This window comes from Euleptes europaea, chromosome 7 (assembly GCF_029931775.1).
Source record: "Euleptes europaea isolate rEulEur1 chromosome 7, rEulEur1.hap1, whole genome shotgun sequence".
Lineage (NCBI taxonomy): Eukaryota > Metazoa > Chordata > Lepidosauria > Squamata > Sphaerodactylidae > Euleptes > Euleptes europaea.
Window position 1 is genome coordinate 3197235 of NC_079318.1, and position 21355 is coordinate 3218589.

The following is a 21355-nucleotide window of genomic DNA, read 5'->3' on the forward strand; positions in this document are numbered from 1 at the left end:
CTGTATTTTAATAGCCATGCAATTCTTTAAAGGAAGCCCTGGTCCCAAGGAGACTTACAGAGAAGGAAGAAAGGAGGGGATGGCAGATGGATAGTTCTGTTTTTGAGCTGGAGCTGTGAGGATTCACCACTGTTGTTTGCTTGCTTCTGCACAGGCGCTGCTCTGCTTTTACGGAAGGCCTGCTTTTGAGGCTTGAGTCAAAGGGCTAGCCTGGGGCTCAGGGGGTGCACACTGTGGCTGGGAGAAGGTCCACCAGCCGGGGGACAGGCAGAATCCAGTTGTGTACCTGGAATCTATGAATAGCATTAGCCTAAGGATGGACTATGGCATCAGTTTTGCCTCATCACTAAGTAGTTAGTGGACTGCTTTCATGGTTTCTTTGGGGTTGACAGAATGTCGAATGCTGTAGGCTTCCTAGTTGTACTGGTGGCGGTTGCTGACGGGGGTAGGATGTTGAGGGCACTATATCTGCAGTTGGGAGCTGGAAGATATAGGAGAGGATCTCTGAAAGATGGGTATAACTGAGCTTCCTGCTCCATCTCATCCCAAGAGATCCCTAATGCCTGTGCTTCTTTACTAATATTCAGGAACACCAGATCCATGGGGTATAGAACTGTACTCCTATCTGGAGTAATCCACTTTCTCTATTATGGTATGTCTTAGGCAGTTTTCTTTTGCTTGCATTGCTTTCTAATACTGTAATCCAACTCCATTCTTTATTGGATGTCTTTTACTGTTCGATAAAATTGTTTTCTATATTTTGTAATCTATCTTGCATCTCAGTGAGAAAGGCAGGCTATAAACAAAGTAAACAAATAAACAAACAAACAGGGATGGTGGACTACAATATAAGTGAGCTGGCATTAAACCCCTACTACTCTGCCATGAAGTTTGTTAGGTGAGCTTGGGCCAGTCACATTCTCACAGCTTCACCTACCTCACAGACTGTTGTGGGGACAACATGGAGGAAGGGAAAACCATGTATGTTGCTCTGAGCTCCTTGGAGGAGAGGTAGCATAAAAATGTAGTGGAGAGACAGAGCTTGGAGAAGGTGGCCCCAACATACCTGAAAGGAAGGGGTGGGGTATATGTGTAGGAAAAAGGAATATCAATTTGGAAGAGACAGGGTCAGCTATGAGTTGGCCAACATTTTTAATGAATAGGTGGCTAACAATAAAAAGCACAACAATTAAAAATCCCACTCAACAATAATCAATACAAACAATACACAATCAACTTCTTTGTGTTGCAGTCTCTCTCTATGGTTCTGATGTGTGAGAGTGGACAGGTTGCTCCGAAGGAGAGACATTAAATGTTATAAAGGCATCTTAAATTTCCTGGTCTCTCTCATCTAGAGGAAAGCACTCCTGGGTAATTCTGTCCTGGAACATCTCACTGCATAGGGAAGTGGGGAATAGGTAACAGAGTTTTGAAAAATTCCCTGTACTTTTAATTGTAAACTGGTACTTTTAACTATAATGTAAATCTGTAATTTTCCCTGACCTGGCAAACCACCTCTGTTGGTCTCTTGCCCCCAAAACCCTACTGGGTTGCCATAAGTCAATTATGACTTGGTGGCACTTTACACACACACACCTGTAATTTTAACTGCAAATCCTGGTAGTTTGCTGTGAACTCAATTAGACTGAAAGTTACACTTAAACACGTGCAAATATTTATTGGCAAATACTTACTGTGCACTATCCAAATTCCCAGAGTTTCTTTAGTGAAGCATATTTCCAGAGAATTCACTCTTCATTCATATCCTGACAACTGCAGATTTCCCCTCTTTTTTATGAACTGCTATTTCAGAAGCAATGAGAAGGATTAGCAATGGATATATCTGAAAGAGTAGGAGAAAAGGTTTTATGGCTTGCATCCTCTCTTTCAAAATACATCTGTTTTAAATTTATGACAAATATGTCTTTGCAGTGTTGCAAGAATAATGAAACAAGTTTTGCTTTAAAACATAAAGCAGTAATCAAGGTCTCCCACACTCCCCATCAGGATTGGGCTTCTAAATCTGGGGAACCAAATGCACATCCCAGGAATGTTTTGTTTCAGATAAAGCTGAAAATGATGCAGAGTAGGACGCTAAACAGATCTCAACAAAAAAATCACTCCCCTGTTTAGACTTGACCAGATCAAAGAACATTTTAGACAGATATTAGCAATTTAAGACAGGCTGTTGATGCTTCTACTATGGATTGGATTTACTTAATGGTGATCTGATCTTAGATGGGCATTTTATTGATGACCTTTTTTATTATTATTCTTTGGTTTTTAATTATCTGTAACCCATCTTGAGACTATAAGGTAAAAAAGGTTTTTTTTAAAAGTCATTATCACTATATCTAACCGTACAGTGGGTGGCTTGTGCCAATCAGAAAAGCCGCAAAATCAGTCAGGGCACTGAGGGGACTTTTCACATATGCAAAATAACAAGGCTTTGTACATTAATAAAAGGGGGGGAATCATCTCAATGCACCTGCCCCAAGTGACCTGAAGAGCACGTTCCGGGAGGCAAGGAATGTTGAGAACAGTTGAGACATTTAAAGGGAAAGAAACAGGGTTTCTCTCCTAGGGTTCCTTGCAGGTGCCCACTTAACCCTTCCATTCTCAAAGATACCAGATGAGTGTAACATGGCTTTTACTGTTGTTGCTTCCCAGAAAGGATCCAAGGCAAGGTCTGTCCCCAGAGTCTGTCTGCAGTCCAGCCTTGAAGCTGTATGGAAGGATGAGAGTATTCCCTCTCCACTCATGCCACTGCCATCTGGCTCCAGAGAGATACAGAGACTCTCTTCAGCCTTCTGTAGCAGGGAAGCTCCAGAGGGAGGGTGTACCTCTTCCAGTACTGTTGCTGGCTAGATCCAGTGGGGTATATACTATGCAGTTTATCTTGGAGTTGGTGAGACATGTAGTACGAAATGCCCTTACTTCCACTGCTCAGCAAATGATTGGCAGCTGTACTTTACTAAAAGAACCTTCCAGACTGGCTCTTCTATTGGACAAGGAAACTCTGTAGAAATACTCTGCATCCCATCTTGGAGCTGGTGAGATCACCTTACTTACTTCCGCTGCTCAAGAAATTATTGGCAGTTGTGTGTGTGTGTGTGTGTTAAGTGCCGTCAAGTCGCTTCCGACTCATGGCGACCCTATGAATGAAAGTCCTCCAAAATGTCCTATCTTTGACAGCCTTGCTCAGATCTTGCAAATTGAAGGCTGTGGCTTCCTTTATTGAGTCAATCCATTGGCAGTTGTACTTCACCAAAACAACCTTACAGACTGGATTTTCTATTGGACAAAAAGATCAGTGTTAGTTGGTCTTCTTCCCCTCTCGCTGGTATCTGGTATTATGAGAGGAGTCTCCTCTCTACTCTGATCTTTCCATGGGGCCTATGTGTTATTCCCAACACCATGGAAACAACAGTGAACACAAAATACATGTATTTACTCCAGTGCAAGAGTCACAGCGCATTCCTGAGTGGAATGGCTGTGCCGGTCATAGGAGGCAGTGCAGCCAGTTTCGCCCCCACCCCACTGGGGCTGAAACCTTCTTGCAGAAACAAAAATCCGTGCAACCCTTCATAGGGTTGCACGGGAGATATGACACCTAAAGTGGCCATCCTACGTATGCCGGCGCAGCCCCTTTTTTGCCTCCTGAGCTCTTTTGGGCAAAGAGCTCAGGAATGTGCTGTCAGTTTTTTCCCAGGTATGCCTTCATAAAAAAAAAGGGGGGTCTCATTTTACATTTGTGTACAAGTTACAGTTATGTCCAGTCAGCATTTTTTTGAGGGGGTATAACTTATTTTGGGGTTATCTTGCATTTAGGGTTACCCTCTTTCGTGTAATGAAGTTTATTCCAGTTTATGGTTTTAGATACTTTCATACCTGCTGAAAATAACTTCAAGCACGTGTAAATGAATGCATATCCTCGCCTTATTCATCCCCACCTCTGCTTCCTTCCTGTCCCTTTGTTGTGTCCTTCATATCAAGTTTTAGATTGTAAGTTTCTTGTTACAGGAGCCTGAATATTGGCGGTGCTATTTGATAAATAAATAATATGTAAAATTAAAGATGCCATAAGCTCTTTCTATATAAGGAAAATTTACATCTAAATTTAAGTCTCCCTTGAATTTTAGTGACAAAAGGTAAACTATAAGTGCAGGAAACATGTAAATAAAAATTTAGAAATTATGAAATGGATAGACAAAATGACCTTACTTCAGAATCCTCCCTGGCCATAAGCAGCAGATTTCCAAGGACACGTTTGTGCTTGTCTCTTAACAGAGGAGATTAGTTGCAATGGTTCAGTGTATCTGACCCTGTATAGGAAACATTCATAGGATATTTCATCACCACTATCCTCTATCCCCCTCTCCCAGGCTGCATAGCTGATGGCAATAATTATGGGACCAATGTGGGATGTACTGTTTGCATGGATGTGGGTTGTTCCAGGATTTGGAAGGAGAGACAGGTACTTGTCCTTCATGGGACATTACTCACACTCTCTACTGTGAATTACATTGACCATAGTGCAGAAGATAAACATTGCATGAGAAAAATAAGAAATAGTATGACATATTGAGAATAATGGAGATACAGTATGTAATTTAAGGCTGACTCAGTTGAAAAATAGTTCAGAACAGAAGCTCTAAACAGCACAATGTGATTCCTTTACGTTTTACTCTGAAACCTGAGATTTGGATGATTAGGCAACTCAAAGACACAGTTCCATATTCAATTCAATTCCCCCCCCCCCCGGTCCTGATCCACTGATTTTTGTGGGGAAATTATGTTTAGATTAGATTATATTGTTCATTCATGTATTTCGATTTATATCGTGCCCTCCCAACGGAAAGTAATAATTTCAGATTACTCTGCAACGGAAAGTAATAATTTCAGATTACTCTGCAATTCCTTCAGTATTTCTTCCATTAAAGGTTTAGGATGCTTTTTCACATGCATGTTTAACTCAAAATTGTACACAAAAATCGCTTGGTCTTAAGGCTGTATAACTCATAATTCTTTTCCATGGACGTTTCACTCATATGAATGAGGAAAATTTGGCAAAAAAGCTTTAAAATGTCCTTAGAGATTAGGTTATTTTGGCACAAAATTATTACAGTATTGCAAGAATTCACAGTTTTGATTCATGCAACTGATGTATTAGAAGAGTCATTCAAACCACAGGAGATTTCAGGGAATTTTTCTAGAATTTTAGTCTTGGATTTGGGAAGACAGAACCAAAATATTCATATTCCCTGTTTTTCTAATTGCAATTATGAATCTAATTTGGGTCCATGGAATAACAGAGTCACAATGTACAATATGCCTTTTATAACTTAACCTGCATATTTAATTCTGTATGCACAATGTACCACTCCAGTTTCTAAATATATCCTAAAATGATGGAGTCACAACCAGATAAAATACCAGGTAAATTCAATGAGTGCATAAACACAAGACAAGTTATCATTGCTGGTGTGTCATTGAACAGAAACTATCAACTTTTTAGATAATTAGAAATGTCCTCACTAAGCTCATTTAAGATAGAGACAGGTGTCCAGTAGATGGTATGCATGCTCAGTTTTGCCTAATGCTTCTTCATGAAATTGATGATGTTGCCCCACAATGATACTGAAAGAGCTGATTGAAAATTTATCCTTTAAACCCTGGAAAATCTTCTCTGCAGCTTCATTAGAAAACTGTTCTACAGCATGTGCATTCTGGGATGACACCTGGCCATGACCCCTTGTTCTACTACAGTTCTCTCTGTGTGTCTACCTTGTGGTTATCTGTGCATCAGTGAATGCTCTTTCATGATAACTCTCAAGGTTAATATGCATAATGATTCAAGATGTACAAATGCTGTGACAGTTTTAGCTCAGACACCCTAGACTTGCTCACTAAGGGATAGATTTTCAAAAGGGATCAACGCTAAATCTTTATAATGGCAGTACTCTAAACTGCAGTCAGACTTTTTTCTGAGGTTCAGATCCCTTTAGGGACCAATGTGGCATGCTTGTTGAGCAGCTTTTGTCTGATCATACTTTCAAATGGCTGCATAGGTTGCAAGGATCTTGCTGCTGTATGATTTGAAAAAATGTGCAATTCCATAGTGAAACTGTAGCTAGATATTTATGAGTCCAATACAGAGATAAAACTGCACCTCTATAATGCAAGTCATGAGTGGAAAAAAGTATGAGTTGGGTTCTGATCAGACCAAACCTTAAGATTCTGTTTTCCATGTCTTCTGTCTCCATCTATGGCAATAACATCTGCAGATAAGACCATAAATGTATGTATTCAATCAGATGTACCGTACAAGATGTGATTGCTTTACACTGAGAACATTACAAATTAGTTTTTCTATGAGCTGAACATTGCACCAGAAGAAAACTTTGTCTTTTGATAAACAATACCAGCAAAGTATTAATATGTCTGAGGTGGGCAAATCTAAGGAGTGGGAAAGGTTGTGGATGAACCTCCACTCACGGGTATTTTGTGTGCTAGGGTAGTTTCAGTCTACACCAAGTATTTTGAGTCTGTGAATATTTTGAATAGGTTATTTTACTTATTTGAATAGGTTATTTTTCTAGGTATCTTGAAGTAACTGAGCTGAAAACTAAGAACTGTGCCTGAAACCATCTAAGATTTTGAACTGCCTGTAACCATTTCAGCTTTGTACCTTTCTGTAAATAATATACATCTTTTTATTCACCTTTTAAATTCAACCTCTAAGCCTTTCTATTTCTACTGGGGGAAGGTAAGGGAAACTCTCCTCACAAAAGCAAGGGTGACTGATATCCGGCATAATGCTGAATTGGGGAGTGTCTTGGAGCAGGCTACTTACTGCAGTCCCCCCACCTTGGCCATTCTTGGCATGCAATAACCACCCCATGATACTAATATTATGATGACCTTAGCATACAATCAAACACACGGAGACGGTAGCTGGAATGGAAATGGCCACAACTTTATTGGTTACAGCATCAGGCATTGGCGTTGCATAGGGGCTGGATCCAAGGTATCGGCCCAACCCGAATACCGGCTGATGCATCCTACTCCCTGCCCACCTGCTGGGAGTAGCCTGAGATGGCAGTATGTGGGACCCGCTTGGGTGGCAGCCTGCTGTGTGGATCCCCTGCCACTTGGCGGGAAGCCACCACCCAGACAGCCCCCGACTGGGCATGCCCTATCCTGACAGCCCCTGTCTGGGCATGTCCCTGTTCCTGTCCTCCCCCCAAACCCCTTATCAGGGTCCCCAGAATGGGGGAAAGGGGGCACACAGGCCGCCTTCCCCCCCAATGGATCCGCCCCATGCCAAAACCGCCAAGAGTTGTGACGAATTTGACATAACAACCAAACAGCCCAAGCATAGGGAGGGAGGGCGGGACAAATTAGGAAGCAAATTCAGCTGGGCAAGGGAGATGACTTCTTAAATACCTAGCTGGAGGAGTGAGTGCGAAAAAACTCATGCCTGAGCCTGCCTGCTGGCCCCCGCCCCTATTGACCAAGGGCCTGATTGGTCATTTGCAATGTAGGGCGGGCCAGGAAGGTATGCAGCAGGGCGGGAAAAGTTCCCGCTGGAGTTACAGAAGCTACAGCCGCTTCTCCGGTGTCCACTCCAGCAGCCATTATGTGGCAGCATGCAGGCTGCCCAGCTGAGACCTTGCCACCACAGAGAAGCCCCTGAACCTTGTGCCAGCTCCCCACCCCTCCCCAGCATATGCCAGAAACTGGGCCTGTAGATAATTCTATGCCTTGCCTGTGAGGTAGAAAGAGTATTATATCCTCCTCTCAGCTACTGGTAACAGGGAGAAATTTTTAGGGTCCATAAAGGTGGGGAAACCAGAACAGAAACTCCTCCCCCACAGTGACATTTGGCCAGTCACTCTCTTTCAGCCTAATCTATTTCACAGGGTTGATGTAAAGATAAAATGGAAGGGAGAAGACCCCCTATTAGGAAGGATGGAATAATAAATCTAATACACATTAGAGATGTGAAAGCAACACTACAAGGGTTGCCAGCTGGGTGGTAGTCCACCCAGCTGCTCCGGAGTGGCGGTGGCATGCACGCATGGGCATGCTTACACGATGACGGCATTTCCAGTTTTACTTCCAGAAGCCCCACATTGCCACAACGGCTTTAACACTCAAACCCTCACAATTTTGGGGGTTTGAGTGTTAAATTGGCCACAGTGATGCGGCACATCTGGAAGTAAAACTGGAAGTGCCATCATCATGAACGCGCACCTGCGGCCACCCAAACCTCTAGCTGATCGGGAGGGGGGGATCTAGCAACCCTAAACATTACCCAATTTTAAAAGTTGATAGAAATGAACAGAAGTGCAGAAAAAATGTTCTAGGGGCAACATGAATATTTGCCTATCACACAATATCAGGTAAAATCTATAATATGCCTGTGGTTATGACAGAATGCAGATGGAAACCTGACATACACCATTAAACATCCATCTGTTATCCATATATTTGTTCCTCTAACAAATCTTTGTCCTCTGAAAAACCTGAACACTCACTTCCCGAACATCAACTCTTTTGACTTCTAAATTGATATCAAATGTTCCCAAACACCAGTAAGCATTTTCTGGTTCTGCTCATGCTCTTGGCAATCACTGTTACAACTTCTAAGATGGTTTAAAAGAACACACCTGAGAATGCACCTTTATTAGACTCAATATATTGTCTGAGCCTGGCAAAGCTGTTGCTTAGTCTGCACTGTGTCGCAAATAGGAAGAAAAGGAAGAGAGAGATTGCTAAGAAAAGTCATGGGAATATGCATACCTTGGAGTGACCCAGAAAAATGAAAATAACATGGAAATTACCTGTGCCAATTGACCAATGGAGCACTACACACTGGCATGCATAGATGTGTTAGAAGAAGCATATAGCTGCAACCAGTTGTCAAGGGGAAACAAGTTGCTTATGATCAGTTTGAGTTCTTTGTTGGTTGAATTTATGTAGCTCTTATATTCGTCTTTCAGTAAATGGGGTAGAATTCATAACTGTGTTTGGAAAGCTGGGTGTAGGGAAGATGGCAGTCGATCATTGAATTACTAAAATGGGATATTTGTGAGTTATACCTGCTTGCAAATCACTCCCTCGACCTAGAGATTCATCCTCTTATACCAGGTAGGTAGGTGCATGTGCACAGTGAGAGAAAAGCAGTCTGCACACGTGCAGTTTTGCAGTCCTAGCTTTAAGACTGATCCAGAAACTTCAACTGGTCTAGATTGCGGCAGTGCGGGGCCCTCGCAGGGACCCCTTGGAAAGCACACATCCAACCAGTTCTTAGTCAGCTGCACTCGCTTCAGATTGAGCACCAGGTCAGATTTAAGGTTTTGGTATTGACCTTTTAAGCCCTAAACGGTCTGGGACCATCGTACCTGTGGGACTGCCTCTCCCAATACACCCCTCAAAGACATCTGCGCTCAACTGAAGAAAATTTACTGGTGATTCCTGGCCTGAAAAATATCTGGCTTTCCTCAACCAGAGCCAGAGATTTCTTGGCTCTAACCCCAGCCTGGTGGAATCCCGGCAGGGCTGGCGGGGGGTTGTCAAGCCCCTGTGCGCTCTCTGCGCGAGGGGCCCTTTAAACAGATCTGCGCCTCCCAGCTAAGAGGCGCAGACCTGTTTAAAGGGCCCCCTCCCTACGCCTTCATGGAAGCCCCGTGAAGGTGCGGGGGGCCCCCCGAATCTGCCAAATTTATTCACTGAACCCCCGAATTCGGCAAATTCGGCTCCCCCGTTTCCCGCCTTTTTTGAGTTCGGTTCGTCCGAACCAAAAAACAGCCGAATCGGGGGAAATTCAGCTGTTTTTGAGTTCGCCCAAACCAAATCAACAGCCTTATATCAGAGTAGCGCAGGAAATAAACTGAACAACTTCAGCAATGGATCACAGTAGTGTGGCTAGTGAGGGAGCTGAGGCAGTAACATACAAGCTCTGTAGCATGTTTGCATTCTTACCAAAGGGTAACAATAATTACACTTGCAGCAAGTGTAAGTTGGTAACCCTGTTGGAAAAGAAGATACAGGGACTTGAGGCACGCTTGACCACACCCCATTTTATAAAGGAAGGTGAAGAGTTCATGGACAGAACTCATGAAACACTCTTTAGGGGGCAACAGGAGCAGGAGAGAAAGGAATCTCAACTAATGGAGGTGCAACCAACACAGGAGGAGGGAACATGGAAAAATGTGACCCACAGGAGCTGGAAAATCAAGAGTCATTCTGATCCTCTGTTGCTCAGCAATTGGTTCCAGGATCTCCCCACAGATACTGATTTTGGACCACTGGAACAAGGGCTACCCCCCCCCAAGTGTGACAGAAATTTCTCAGGTTCCTGCACATGAGAAGACTCGATCTTCCACTCCCCAATTCAGGAAGAGGTGTGTTCTGGTAATTGAGGATTCCTTACTGAGAGGGGTAGACTCTAAAGTATGCTGACCAGACTTGTTATCTCAAGAGGTCTTCTGTCTACCAGATGCACTCATCGAGGATGTGACAGCAAGGGTAGGAAGACCCAACAAGCCCACAGATTATTACCCTTTCTTGCTGATTCATATGGGAACAAATGATATTGCCCAACTCAGCTCAGAACGTATTAAAAGAGACTATGAGGCTTTGGGTAAGAAGGTGAAGGACCTGGGGGTGCAGGTTGTGTTTTCATCAGTTCTGCCCTTCGAAGGTCATGGCTTAGGAAGGGAAAGAAAAATACTACAAAAAATTAATGACTGGCTGTGTAGATGGTGGTGTCAAGAAAGGTTTGGATTTCTGGACCATGGCTTATGCTTTCGAGACAAAACTCTTCTATCGGGAGATGGTTTGCACCTCACAAGGGTAGGAAAAAAATGTGCTTGGTGAAAGCCTCGCAAACCTGACGAGGGGTTTAAACTAAATCCTATGGAGAAGTGAGACCAAAACTTAAAGCCTAGTATGCTGACAATAACTGGAGAGGAGAACAATAAAGGTTTGCAGGGAGTGGCATGTATGCGAGGAAACATAAACTCATGGGTAAGTACAGAAACAAAAACCTCGGGAAACATAAACCCCAGATTCCGATGTATGTACACTAATGCACAGAGTATGGGAAACAATTAAATTTCTTTACCATGAAATAAACTAATATATATAATGCAAAATTGGAGGGATTTTGACTTCTGAAGCAGAAAAAAATGGACAGAGGCTCAGAAATTACATTTGCAAGTTCTTTGAGTATCCTTGGATGCAATCAGTGAGCTGAGCTCTATAGCTGGGATCCCCCAGAGCTAAAAATTGTCTGGGTTACAGCCATGGGTGTTTTAAGGTTACCTAGATAGGCATATATTACCAGCTTCTGCTATTGTATAGTTCAGACAAACGGCATGACCCATACACTGAAAAGGGGTGGGGGGACGTCATCCTAGCCAAGAGGGTCATCTCCAGTGTTGCAAATCCTTTAAAAAAATTCCCCACAAGGAACATACAGGTCAGGACCAGCCTTAACATGAAACAACCATAGGTGACCATCAAGAGCAGCATTTAATATGGAACTTTATTGTGAGCAAGAACGAATAAAACCTACTATGATTAACTGGGCACAGATGTTAGGTCATGACATACAATTGCATAAATGGGAAAGACTTTGGTCATGAGATATGAAATCCATACTTTCTCAATCACTAAGAGAGAATATTTATAAAATGATGTATCGTTGGTATTTGACACCAAAAAAACTGGCAATGTCTTACAAAACAATGTCCCCTAAATGTTGGAAATGTACTAAAGAAATAGGTTCATTTCATCATATGTGGTGGACTTGTGAAAAAGCAAAAAAAATTTGGGACATGATATACAATGAAATCAAGATGGTTTTACAGGAAAATATCCCAAAAACACCTGAAATGATGTTATTGAGTATGGTACCGGATACTGTAATTACTCAAAGATCATTTTTGATATACACCACCAATGCAGCAAGAATGACTTATGCAGCTAAATGGAAAATGGCGGAAATCCCAGATAAAAAAGACTGGATACAAAAGATCTGATGGAAATGGCGAAACTTACAGCTTTAATAAATCAAAAAGATAATGTAAAATTTTTGGAGGAATGGGGGGCATGGAAATTTTACTGTGAAACTTAATTTCAAATGGGGTTGTTTAGAGGGTACTCACTGAACTAATCTCTTCTTTTTTTATATATATATATATATGTACAAGATTTGTTTTTTATCCTAAATAGTTAAATTTATAATGAACGAGTGTATACTATATTATTAGGAGTTTATGAAGTAATGATATATTATTATATGATATGAAACTGGGATTAATACCTATATACAAAAGAGTAACAACTTTTATTTTTGGATGGAAGGAGGTGGGGGGAGGTCAAAAATGGTAAATTTTTATTGTTATAATGTATCAACAGTGTTATCTGTTTTTTTATATGAAAATATTTTGTTGATAACTGAAGTAAGATTTTAGAGAAAATAAAAAAAAATATTAAAAAAGACAGCAGCATTTAATAGAGTGGCTAACAGGCATAAATTCATCCTTCCCAGAAGAGCACAACAGTGAAAATGGAGGAGAAGGCAGAGAATGTCTCCATGATGTTCACCATCTCAGGGCCGGGCGTAGGTTTGCCAGGTGCCCGCTTATGGAGGGCAAAGTCCCAGCAATTTTGGCCACTACCCACCAACATGCAGCTGTCCATTATTATTGAGAAGTCTTGGAGGTGAGGTGCCAGAAGACTGGAGGTGGGCAAATATTGTCCCCGTCTTCAAGAAGGGGAAAAAGGAGGATCTGGGTAACTACTAACCCATCAGCTTGACTTCAATACGGGGAAAGGTTTTTGAACTAATAATCAATCAGTCAGTCCTTGAGCATTTAGAAAGGATGGGTCTGATTACTAAGAGCCAGCATGGGTTTCTGAAAAAAAAGTCATGTCAGACTAATCTTGTCTCCTTTTTTGAGAAAGATACTACCTTGGTGGATCAGGGGAATGCTGTAGACATATTTTATCTTGATTTCAGTAAGGCTTTTGATAAGGTTCTCTACAGTATTTTTGTTGACAAATTGGGAAAATGTGGTTTAGATCCTATTTCTGGTAGGTGGATCTGTAACTGGTTGACAGATCACACTCAAAGAGTGCTTGTTAATGGTTCCTCATCCACTTGGAGAGAAGTAACTAGTGGAGTGCCTCAGGAATCAGTCCTGGGCCCTGTGTTGTTCAACATCTTTATAAATGATTTGGATGAAGGAATAGAGGGGATGCTTATTAAATTTACAGATTATACTAAATTGGGAGGGGTAGTAAATACAGTAGAAGACAGAGCCAGGATACAGGATGATCATGACAGGCTGGAGAATTGGGCTAAAAGTAATAAAATGCACTTCAACAAAGATAAATGTAAAGTTCTGCATTTAAGTAGGAAAAATCAAATGCATAATTATAGGATGGGGGAGACTTGTCTCAGCAGTAGTGGGTGCAAAAAGGATCTTGGGGTCTTAGTAGACCAAATACTGAACATGAGTCAGCAGTGTGATGCAGTAGCTAAAAAGGCAAATGCGATCTTGGGCTGTATCAACAGAAGTATAGTGTCCAGATCACTTGAAGTAATGGAATCGCTTTACTCTGCTCCGGTTAGACCTCACCTAGATTATTGTGTTCGGTTTTTGGCACCGCAATTTAAGAAAGATGTACAAGCTGGAACGGATCCAGAGGAGGGCAACAAAGATGGTGAGGGGTCTGGGGACCAAGTTCTATGAGGAAAGGTTGAGGGAGCTGGGTATGTTTGGCCTGAAGAGGAGAAGACTGAGAGGGGATATGATAACCATCTTCAAGTACTTGAAGGGCTTCATATAGAGGAGGGTGCTGAGTTGTTTTTTGTTGCTCCAGAAAGTTGAACCAGAACCAGTGGGTTGAAATGAAATCAAAAGAGTTTCCATCTAGACATTAGGAAGATTTTTCTAACTGTTAGAGCGGTTCCTAGTGTAACAGGCTTCCTTCGGAGGTGGTAAGCTCTCCTTACCTGAAGGTTTTAAAGAAGAGGCTAGATGGCCATCAGTCAGCAATGCTGATTCTATGATCTTAGGTAGATCATGAGAGGAAGGGCACCTTGGCCATCTTCTGGGCATGGAGTAGGAGTCACTGGGGGTGTGGGGGGAGTGGTAGTTGTGAATTTCCTGCATTGTGCAGGGGGTTGGACTAGATGAAGGGACCTGGTGGTCCCTTCCAACTCTAGAATTCTAGGTCTGACTATGGAGTAGGAAAAAAATCTGGGATTTGATGAAACAATGGCTGGTGGAGAAATAAAATTAAAGAAAAGAGGAGGATCTATAAAATACATAACTACTAAACAGAGGTTAAACAGTTCAGATTTGGCAACTGGCTATACTGCATGGTTCAAAAATCACCTAATGACTTCACTATCCCTGCCACAAGTTCAGAAAAGGAGTAATTGAAATCACCAAAGTATGATCCACTGCTGTTAAATTTTCTCCCTATTTGCTTAACTTGCTTTCTTCATTGCCTTGAGCCCGAAGACTACAATAAAGTCTCTATTATTTGAATAAATAGCTTGGTGAGTGGTAGTGATGGACTTGTGATGAATGGAAATATCAGACAAATCAAGTGATTAAGTCCATGAAGGCAATTCAAATTGGGCCATTGTATGTGGAGAGCATGATCTATCCACTGCTTTGATACGCTCACATATTTTTTTCATTTCTGTGATTTAAAACAGCCTTATGATGATTTCACAAGGAGAGTCAAATTAAATATTACAGACTAATGCCATCTTAAGATGCTAAGGATGATATGAAAAGATGAATGCTTGGCTTTTATAAAGAACATAGTAATTTTCCTTTATATTGGGATACTTGATCATGCTGCTTGCAGCTTTCCGGGAATTACAGAGCTTGGTTTCATCAAAATTATCTCTTGATTTACCTTTAACTGAATTAGTTTTCTGTGTTTTGTGTCTATTTTCTTGTTGCTGACTTACTTAAGTAGCAGAGCTATTCTCAACAGAAGGACCGGAAGGATAAAACTCATACTGTCTGGCTCCAGTAACCATAATCTCTATTACCACTCATGCATCTATCAAAATTACCTCATTTTAAAGTACATAAAATCCATTTACACAACAGGAGAATCCAATAAACTGCCTATTTTTATTTCAAATAAAAAAATCTTTATTGTCCAGGACTTTCCTTGGCCATATGATTTCTAAGAATGTTCACCGGTCATATAATACATCCTATTATACTTGTCTTGTGTAGTCTTAAAAAAAAAAGAAAAAAAACTTTGCTAGGCCAGTATACAAACTATATACAATTGAAAAAAAGCCTATTCTTTTTGGGGTAAGGAGGATTAGGAATCTTTGTAAAAATGTTACTATGTGTTATTTTTAAAGTATTCTTAAAAACATATGAGCCCTGCTCGGTCAGAGAAGGATGCAACTAGTTGAACACCCAGTTTCTAGCAGTGTACTTTGCAACATCTCTCCCTGTTGTTTATTCTCCTGTATTCAGAACATTAAGGTTCTTTGTAAGAGATCTGCAAATTAATGTTGTCATAATTTGTAGCATTCTGTATGACCGTTTTGCATCCTGTTCACCAAAGAAAGCAATGACTATGAACCTGGGGCCTGTGAGCTGATTTCTGGAGTTGCAGGAAAAACATAAAAAATTCTTTATCTACTGAGGAGGAGGTAGGAGTACATAAAATGAGGCATGTAACGTGATGGTCTTACTCCCCAGTTGATGGTTTTACTGCATTTTGCTTTAAACATTACTTGCTTCAAGCCCTTCTGGCGAGGTAAGTTAAAAATTAAGATAGACGCAATTCAGTGAATTTAAGTAGTAGTTTGGAAAGGTAGTAAGTATGTTTCCTGCAGCCCATTATTTTTAAAAGAGAGGTGCATAGCTCAAGTCCAACTGGCTGCAACAGCCTCTGATTGACATATTTTTTTCCTAATTATAGATCAATCTCAGCTGGTTCTGTAGATTACTTTGTGGTCACCAAAAGGCATTCTGCTCTCATTCAGGGATGCCATTGTTGTTGTTGTTACAACAATGGCATCCCTGAATGGGGAAGGGGGGGTATCTCATTTCCCCCTCTCAGACCATTTCCTCTTCCTCTACCTGAAAAGCCCTCTTACTTAGTCTCTCCCTTTTCCTGCCTCCTCTCCTTCTCACCCATTAGCCAACCTACTTTTATCTGCCCCCTTCCCGTCTTACGTTTTCCCTCCTTTCCTATCCCTGGCAGCTATATTGAGTATATATTTACAGCATTTTTAGCCCACCTTTCTCCACAATAGGGATTAAAAGTACCTTACTTCATTCTCCTCTTCTCCATTTTATCCTCAGAACAACCCTGTGAGCAGAAGCAGACTGGGAGTAAAAAGCCTTCCCTCAGCACACCCTGTCCCCACTCCCAAAAGGAAGGAGAGAGAGGGGAACAGGCAGTCTGTCTGACCCTGCCCCTCTCTCCCAAAGGGGGATAGAAGGAGGGTGGAAGAGGCAGCCTGCCTAATTGGTTGGTAGGGTTGCCAGATGCCTGATTATGGTAGGCAATTGGCCACCAATTAACGGGGCTGCCCACCTCCCCTCAGCTGGCTGGTGGGTGGAAGCAGGCCAGCTGAAGGGGGGCAATGGCTTGATGACCTCAATTCCAATTTACCCTGGAAGTGCTGTCATCATGAGGGGATGCTCTAGCACCCTCCCAAACTCTATGGTTTCCATAGAGTTTTTGGAGGAATGTGCTAGAGTGTCCCACATGATGTCAATGCTTCCAGGGTAAACCCAGAAGTGATGTCATTACACCATGCATGCTGTGCATGTGGAACAACCCCACCCCCACAAAGCTCCTGCCAGTGGCAAGGGGGTACCTGACAGCCCTGTCATTTGCCAGGTCCTGCTTTCCTTGCCTCAGATAGGCCTTGAATGAGAGGCAGGAGCTGCTTCCCTCACCTTGGCTAGGCCAGGTGGGTGCCTCCCTTGCCTTGCACAGGGCTCAGCTGAGTTCAGCTGAGCACAACCCTCTGCCTCCCCTCAGATGGGGCTTGGCTGGGCCAAGCTCGGTGCCCTTATCAGCTATGACGAACCAAGGGTTAACCTTTGAGAGAAGCTCAGAGAAAGGGAGTGGGCGAAGCTAAGGGGCCCACTTTCGCAGTTCTGGGGAAAGGAAAGGATTCTGGTTTTGGAAACCTGTGCGATCAGTTGCTGAGTTTGACTCTGAGAGCCTGAGAGTTCAGTCTTGCCTAAACTGGTGTAAAACAAATCCTGTGGAGTTACAGGCTGAGACTGGGAGGAAAAGGCCCTTTCTCAGGTCACTGGATTGGAAATGGGCTCTGGGAAGGAGATATTCCAGATACAGTTTTGTTAATGGATTAGTGCCACTGGAGTAGAGTAGTCCTATCGTGAGAACAGAAAGAGAGATTTGAGGAGAAATCTCCATACTTCTGTTCTCTGGGGAAGAGAAAATGTTTGCCTTTCCTGATAGCTAGGCAGCAGAGTCTGAATAGGAATATTTAAAGAAATTCTGGGAACTGAAAGGAATTTGAGAACTTAAGTTAAGAACTATAATTCTTTGCCATCTAAGCCATCTAAGATCCATGCCTTCTCTGAAGTGAAACCTATAAAATATCTCTGGTTCTCTGCTTTTCATAACCACCACTTCCCCTCCAAATCCATCCCTTGTACAGTGTTCAATAAATCTCTGTTACTAGATTGTTAACTTTAAAAATCCTCTGGTGTCTCATTTCTACTGAGGTAAAATAAGTAAAGAGGACTAAGGAAAAAAAAATCAAAACTTCAAATAAATATTCTGGCGAACAAACTCTCTCTCTCTCCCTCAGCACACACACGAGGGGTCGTGATATCAGCCTCGCACAGGGCTTGGCCAGGTGCTGCCCTCTGCCTTGCATTGCCTCATGTCATGCAGGCCTCAGCTGGGCCAGACCACGCCCTCCACTTTGCCTCCTTTCACGCAGAGCTGGGCCAGGCCGGATGCTGTGCTCTGTTTTGCCTCACCTCACATGGGGCGCAGTTGCAGTCTGCCTTGCCTCGCACAGGGTTTGACCTCGGGTTGCCAGCTCCAGGTTGGAAAATACCTGGAGATTTTTGGGGAGGAGCCTGAGGAGGGTGGGGTTTGGGGAGGGGAGGGACTTCAATGCCATAGAGTCCAATTGCCAAAGCGGCCATTTTCACTAGGATGACTGATCTCTATCAGCTGGAGATCAGTTGTAATAGTGGGAGATCTCCAGCTACTACCTGGAGGTTACGAGTACAAAATAAGAATCACCTGGTGCTGTAATGGGAACTTCAAAACTAAACAAATCACAGCACTCTCAATATTTAAACATGCACAGTTTATAGAAAATGAATCATACTATAGAACATGACTAACTAACCTATATGATAACATGCAAAGATATGACTAAACACACAAGAGGTACTGAACAGCAACTATGTACAATATATACAAAAGACAACGTGGCCAAATTTGCCAAAATGGTCAAGATGGTCAAAATGGTCCCACAATGTACTGATAGTGATCATAGGTACACACAGTCCACAGCCAAAAGCCACAAAACCGGCTTGAACAATCTCACGAATGCAATGGTTGTATTCCGTTTCACTAGTGGTACCAAGGGTAACTTCTTATTCCTGGTGGGACCCACAAGTCAGATGTTCAGGACCGCGTAGAAAAGGATGCAAATCCCAGGTATTCAGCCAGGTGCCCCCTCTGCCTTTCCTTCCACGGGGCTCTGCTGCTATCTGCCTCACTTCATGAGGGGCTCAGTCAGCCAGACCTAGGTGAGTCAAGCAAGTCGTTTGGTAACAAGTTTTCCAATGATTGCTGCCAGGTCTCATCCTGATGAGTCTTCCCTCAAAGGCCAAAACAGTCCTGAAAAGGGCCTGTCCCCTCCCCCATGCCTTTTGCTGAGGGAAACAAAGCCTGTTGTGGTAGCCTAGCAAAGGCCACTGAGGGCATCCATTTTAGAGGCTATGGGCACTCATTTTGTCATTCTGGGGTTTTAGAGCCCCCCGTCTCCAAAGTATTTTTGTTTTTTAAGATTTCAAATTTTTCTGCAAACCTGGGGCATTTTTCAAGTTTATAGAAAGATCTGTCTTGTCTGTACATGGGTCAAATCTCCAGAATTAAGTATTCTCAGATTTTCCCAACCTGGCCATTAGAATATAGAAAAGCTGGAACTTGCAGGGAGGGGGCAGGTACACCCCCTTTTGCTCCCTCTACTCTCCACTTTCTCTGTCAATCTTCCCCCTCTGTCCCCCCACCCCTTCTCTGTCAATTCAAAATATAGCCCTGTTCAATGCCAAGCTAGGTCTCTGATGGTTGGAGACTGATAACACTCTCTGGTGCTGGGCCTTGGCAAACCCTGACTGAACTGAAATCCCTGGGCATCCTGACGTTGACTGAATGTTCGTCATCAACGGTCCTGCCTGCTGCCGCGGCCCAAGGAAAACATTCCATTGCGTCAGAAAAAGGAGAAGGAACAAAATATGCTTAACTGATTTGATTTACCCAAGGTTCTACAGTCCCTTCTTCACATGCAAAGTGAGATATAATCTGCAGGGAGATGAAAGCTTGGGAGGGTTGATAAGACAGAATGAAACGTTTAATGGCCTTGTTTGCGCTGTCCAGACCAATAGCTAAAAAGAGAACCAGTATGATAAAATCTTAAATCTGAGAAAGTAATTGCTTCTGACAGCTCCAACTATGCAGCAGGCTGCCCAAAACACTGCTGCTCGGATACAAATTCTATGGCTAATGAAGTGAGAAGAACACAGTGTAGATACAAATTAAAGCCTACGTACAATGAACAGCCTGAGTAGTTTGTTGTTGGGTGGTTGTTTTTTTTACTCCCTTATTTTGTGTTAGAGAGGAGATAAATAATCTGCGGGTAATAATCACCCTTTTGTATTTTTAGCAAATGCTGTTGCATTGTGATTAACAGCAAGAAATGGCCACAGGGTAACTCATCTACGGTAACAAACAAACAAACAAAAAACCCCACTCCCATAGAACTGCTTTGTGGAGGCTTTTTTTATATATAGATTTTTACGTTGCCGAGGAAATGAACTATAAAAATGAACTGCCTCAAAACTGACAACTCATTTAGTATTTCCTTAATATCTCAGATGTTTGGGGGAATGCTTGCTATGTCTATGTATGGCTTACCTCACTATGTACCCAAAGTTGGGTGGAAAAAGTAAAATTATATGATAGAAATATATGAGGTCATACATTTGTATACTACTTGAGTGTGCATTATATGTGCTTTTATTTGACCACTGATGAAGGCCTGAAGGCCGAAATGCGTATGGTCAGTGTGGTTTAAGTTTATCAACCTTATGAGTTGCCAATGTGCCTTGTTTTATCATATTTAATGTTTTTAACCAGATTTAATCTCCTTAAATAAAAATATTTTTCTATTATATTATTTTACCATCTCCACCCAACCTTGGGTACGCAGCTTTTAGTTTTTTAAGGTTGGGTTTCTTCCCCTTTTTTTGTTCAGGGACCACCTCATTATGTTACATTCTCAGTTGCCATCTTACATGTAACTTTTTTTCCCAATGGGAAATATTGGTGCCTGAGAAAAATTGGGTGCTTTTCAAATTTTCCAGCCATTAGGTGTCTAAATACTTCTTTCATTCTGCTTTCAAAAATGTACATCCAATTTATTTGGCCTGGCCCAGACTCTTGAACTCTGGTATCTTTATTGTTCTCCTCTCCAGTTATTATCAGCATACTAGGCTTTAAGTTTTTGTCTCGCTCCCCCATAGGATTTAGTTTAAAGCCCTCCTTATCAGGTTTGTGAGGCTCTCACTAAGCAGTTTTCCTACCCTTGTGAGGTACAAACCATCTCCTGATAGAAGAGCTTCTTCTTGAAAGCCTAAGCCATGGTCCAGAAATCCAAACCTTTCTTGATGACACCATCTACGCCACCAGTCATTAATTTGTAGTATTTTTCTTTCCCTTCCTAAGCCATGACCTTTGAAAGGCAGAACTGATGAAAACACAACCTGCACCCCCAGGTCCTTCACCTTCTTTCCCAGAGTTTCTTTTAATGCATTCTGGGCTGAGTAGGGCATAATCTTTTGTTCCCACATGAATGAGCAAGAAAGGGTAATAATCTGTGGGCTTGTTGAGTCTTCCTACCCTTTCTGTCACATCATGGATGCATGCACCTGGTAAACAGCAGACCTCTCGAGATGACAAGTCCCATCGGCACACTTTAGACTCTAGCCCTCCTCCTGTCAGTCACCTCCTCCTTTCAGTCACCATAGCTCTTAGAGAATATTTTCTTTATTTATTT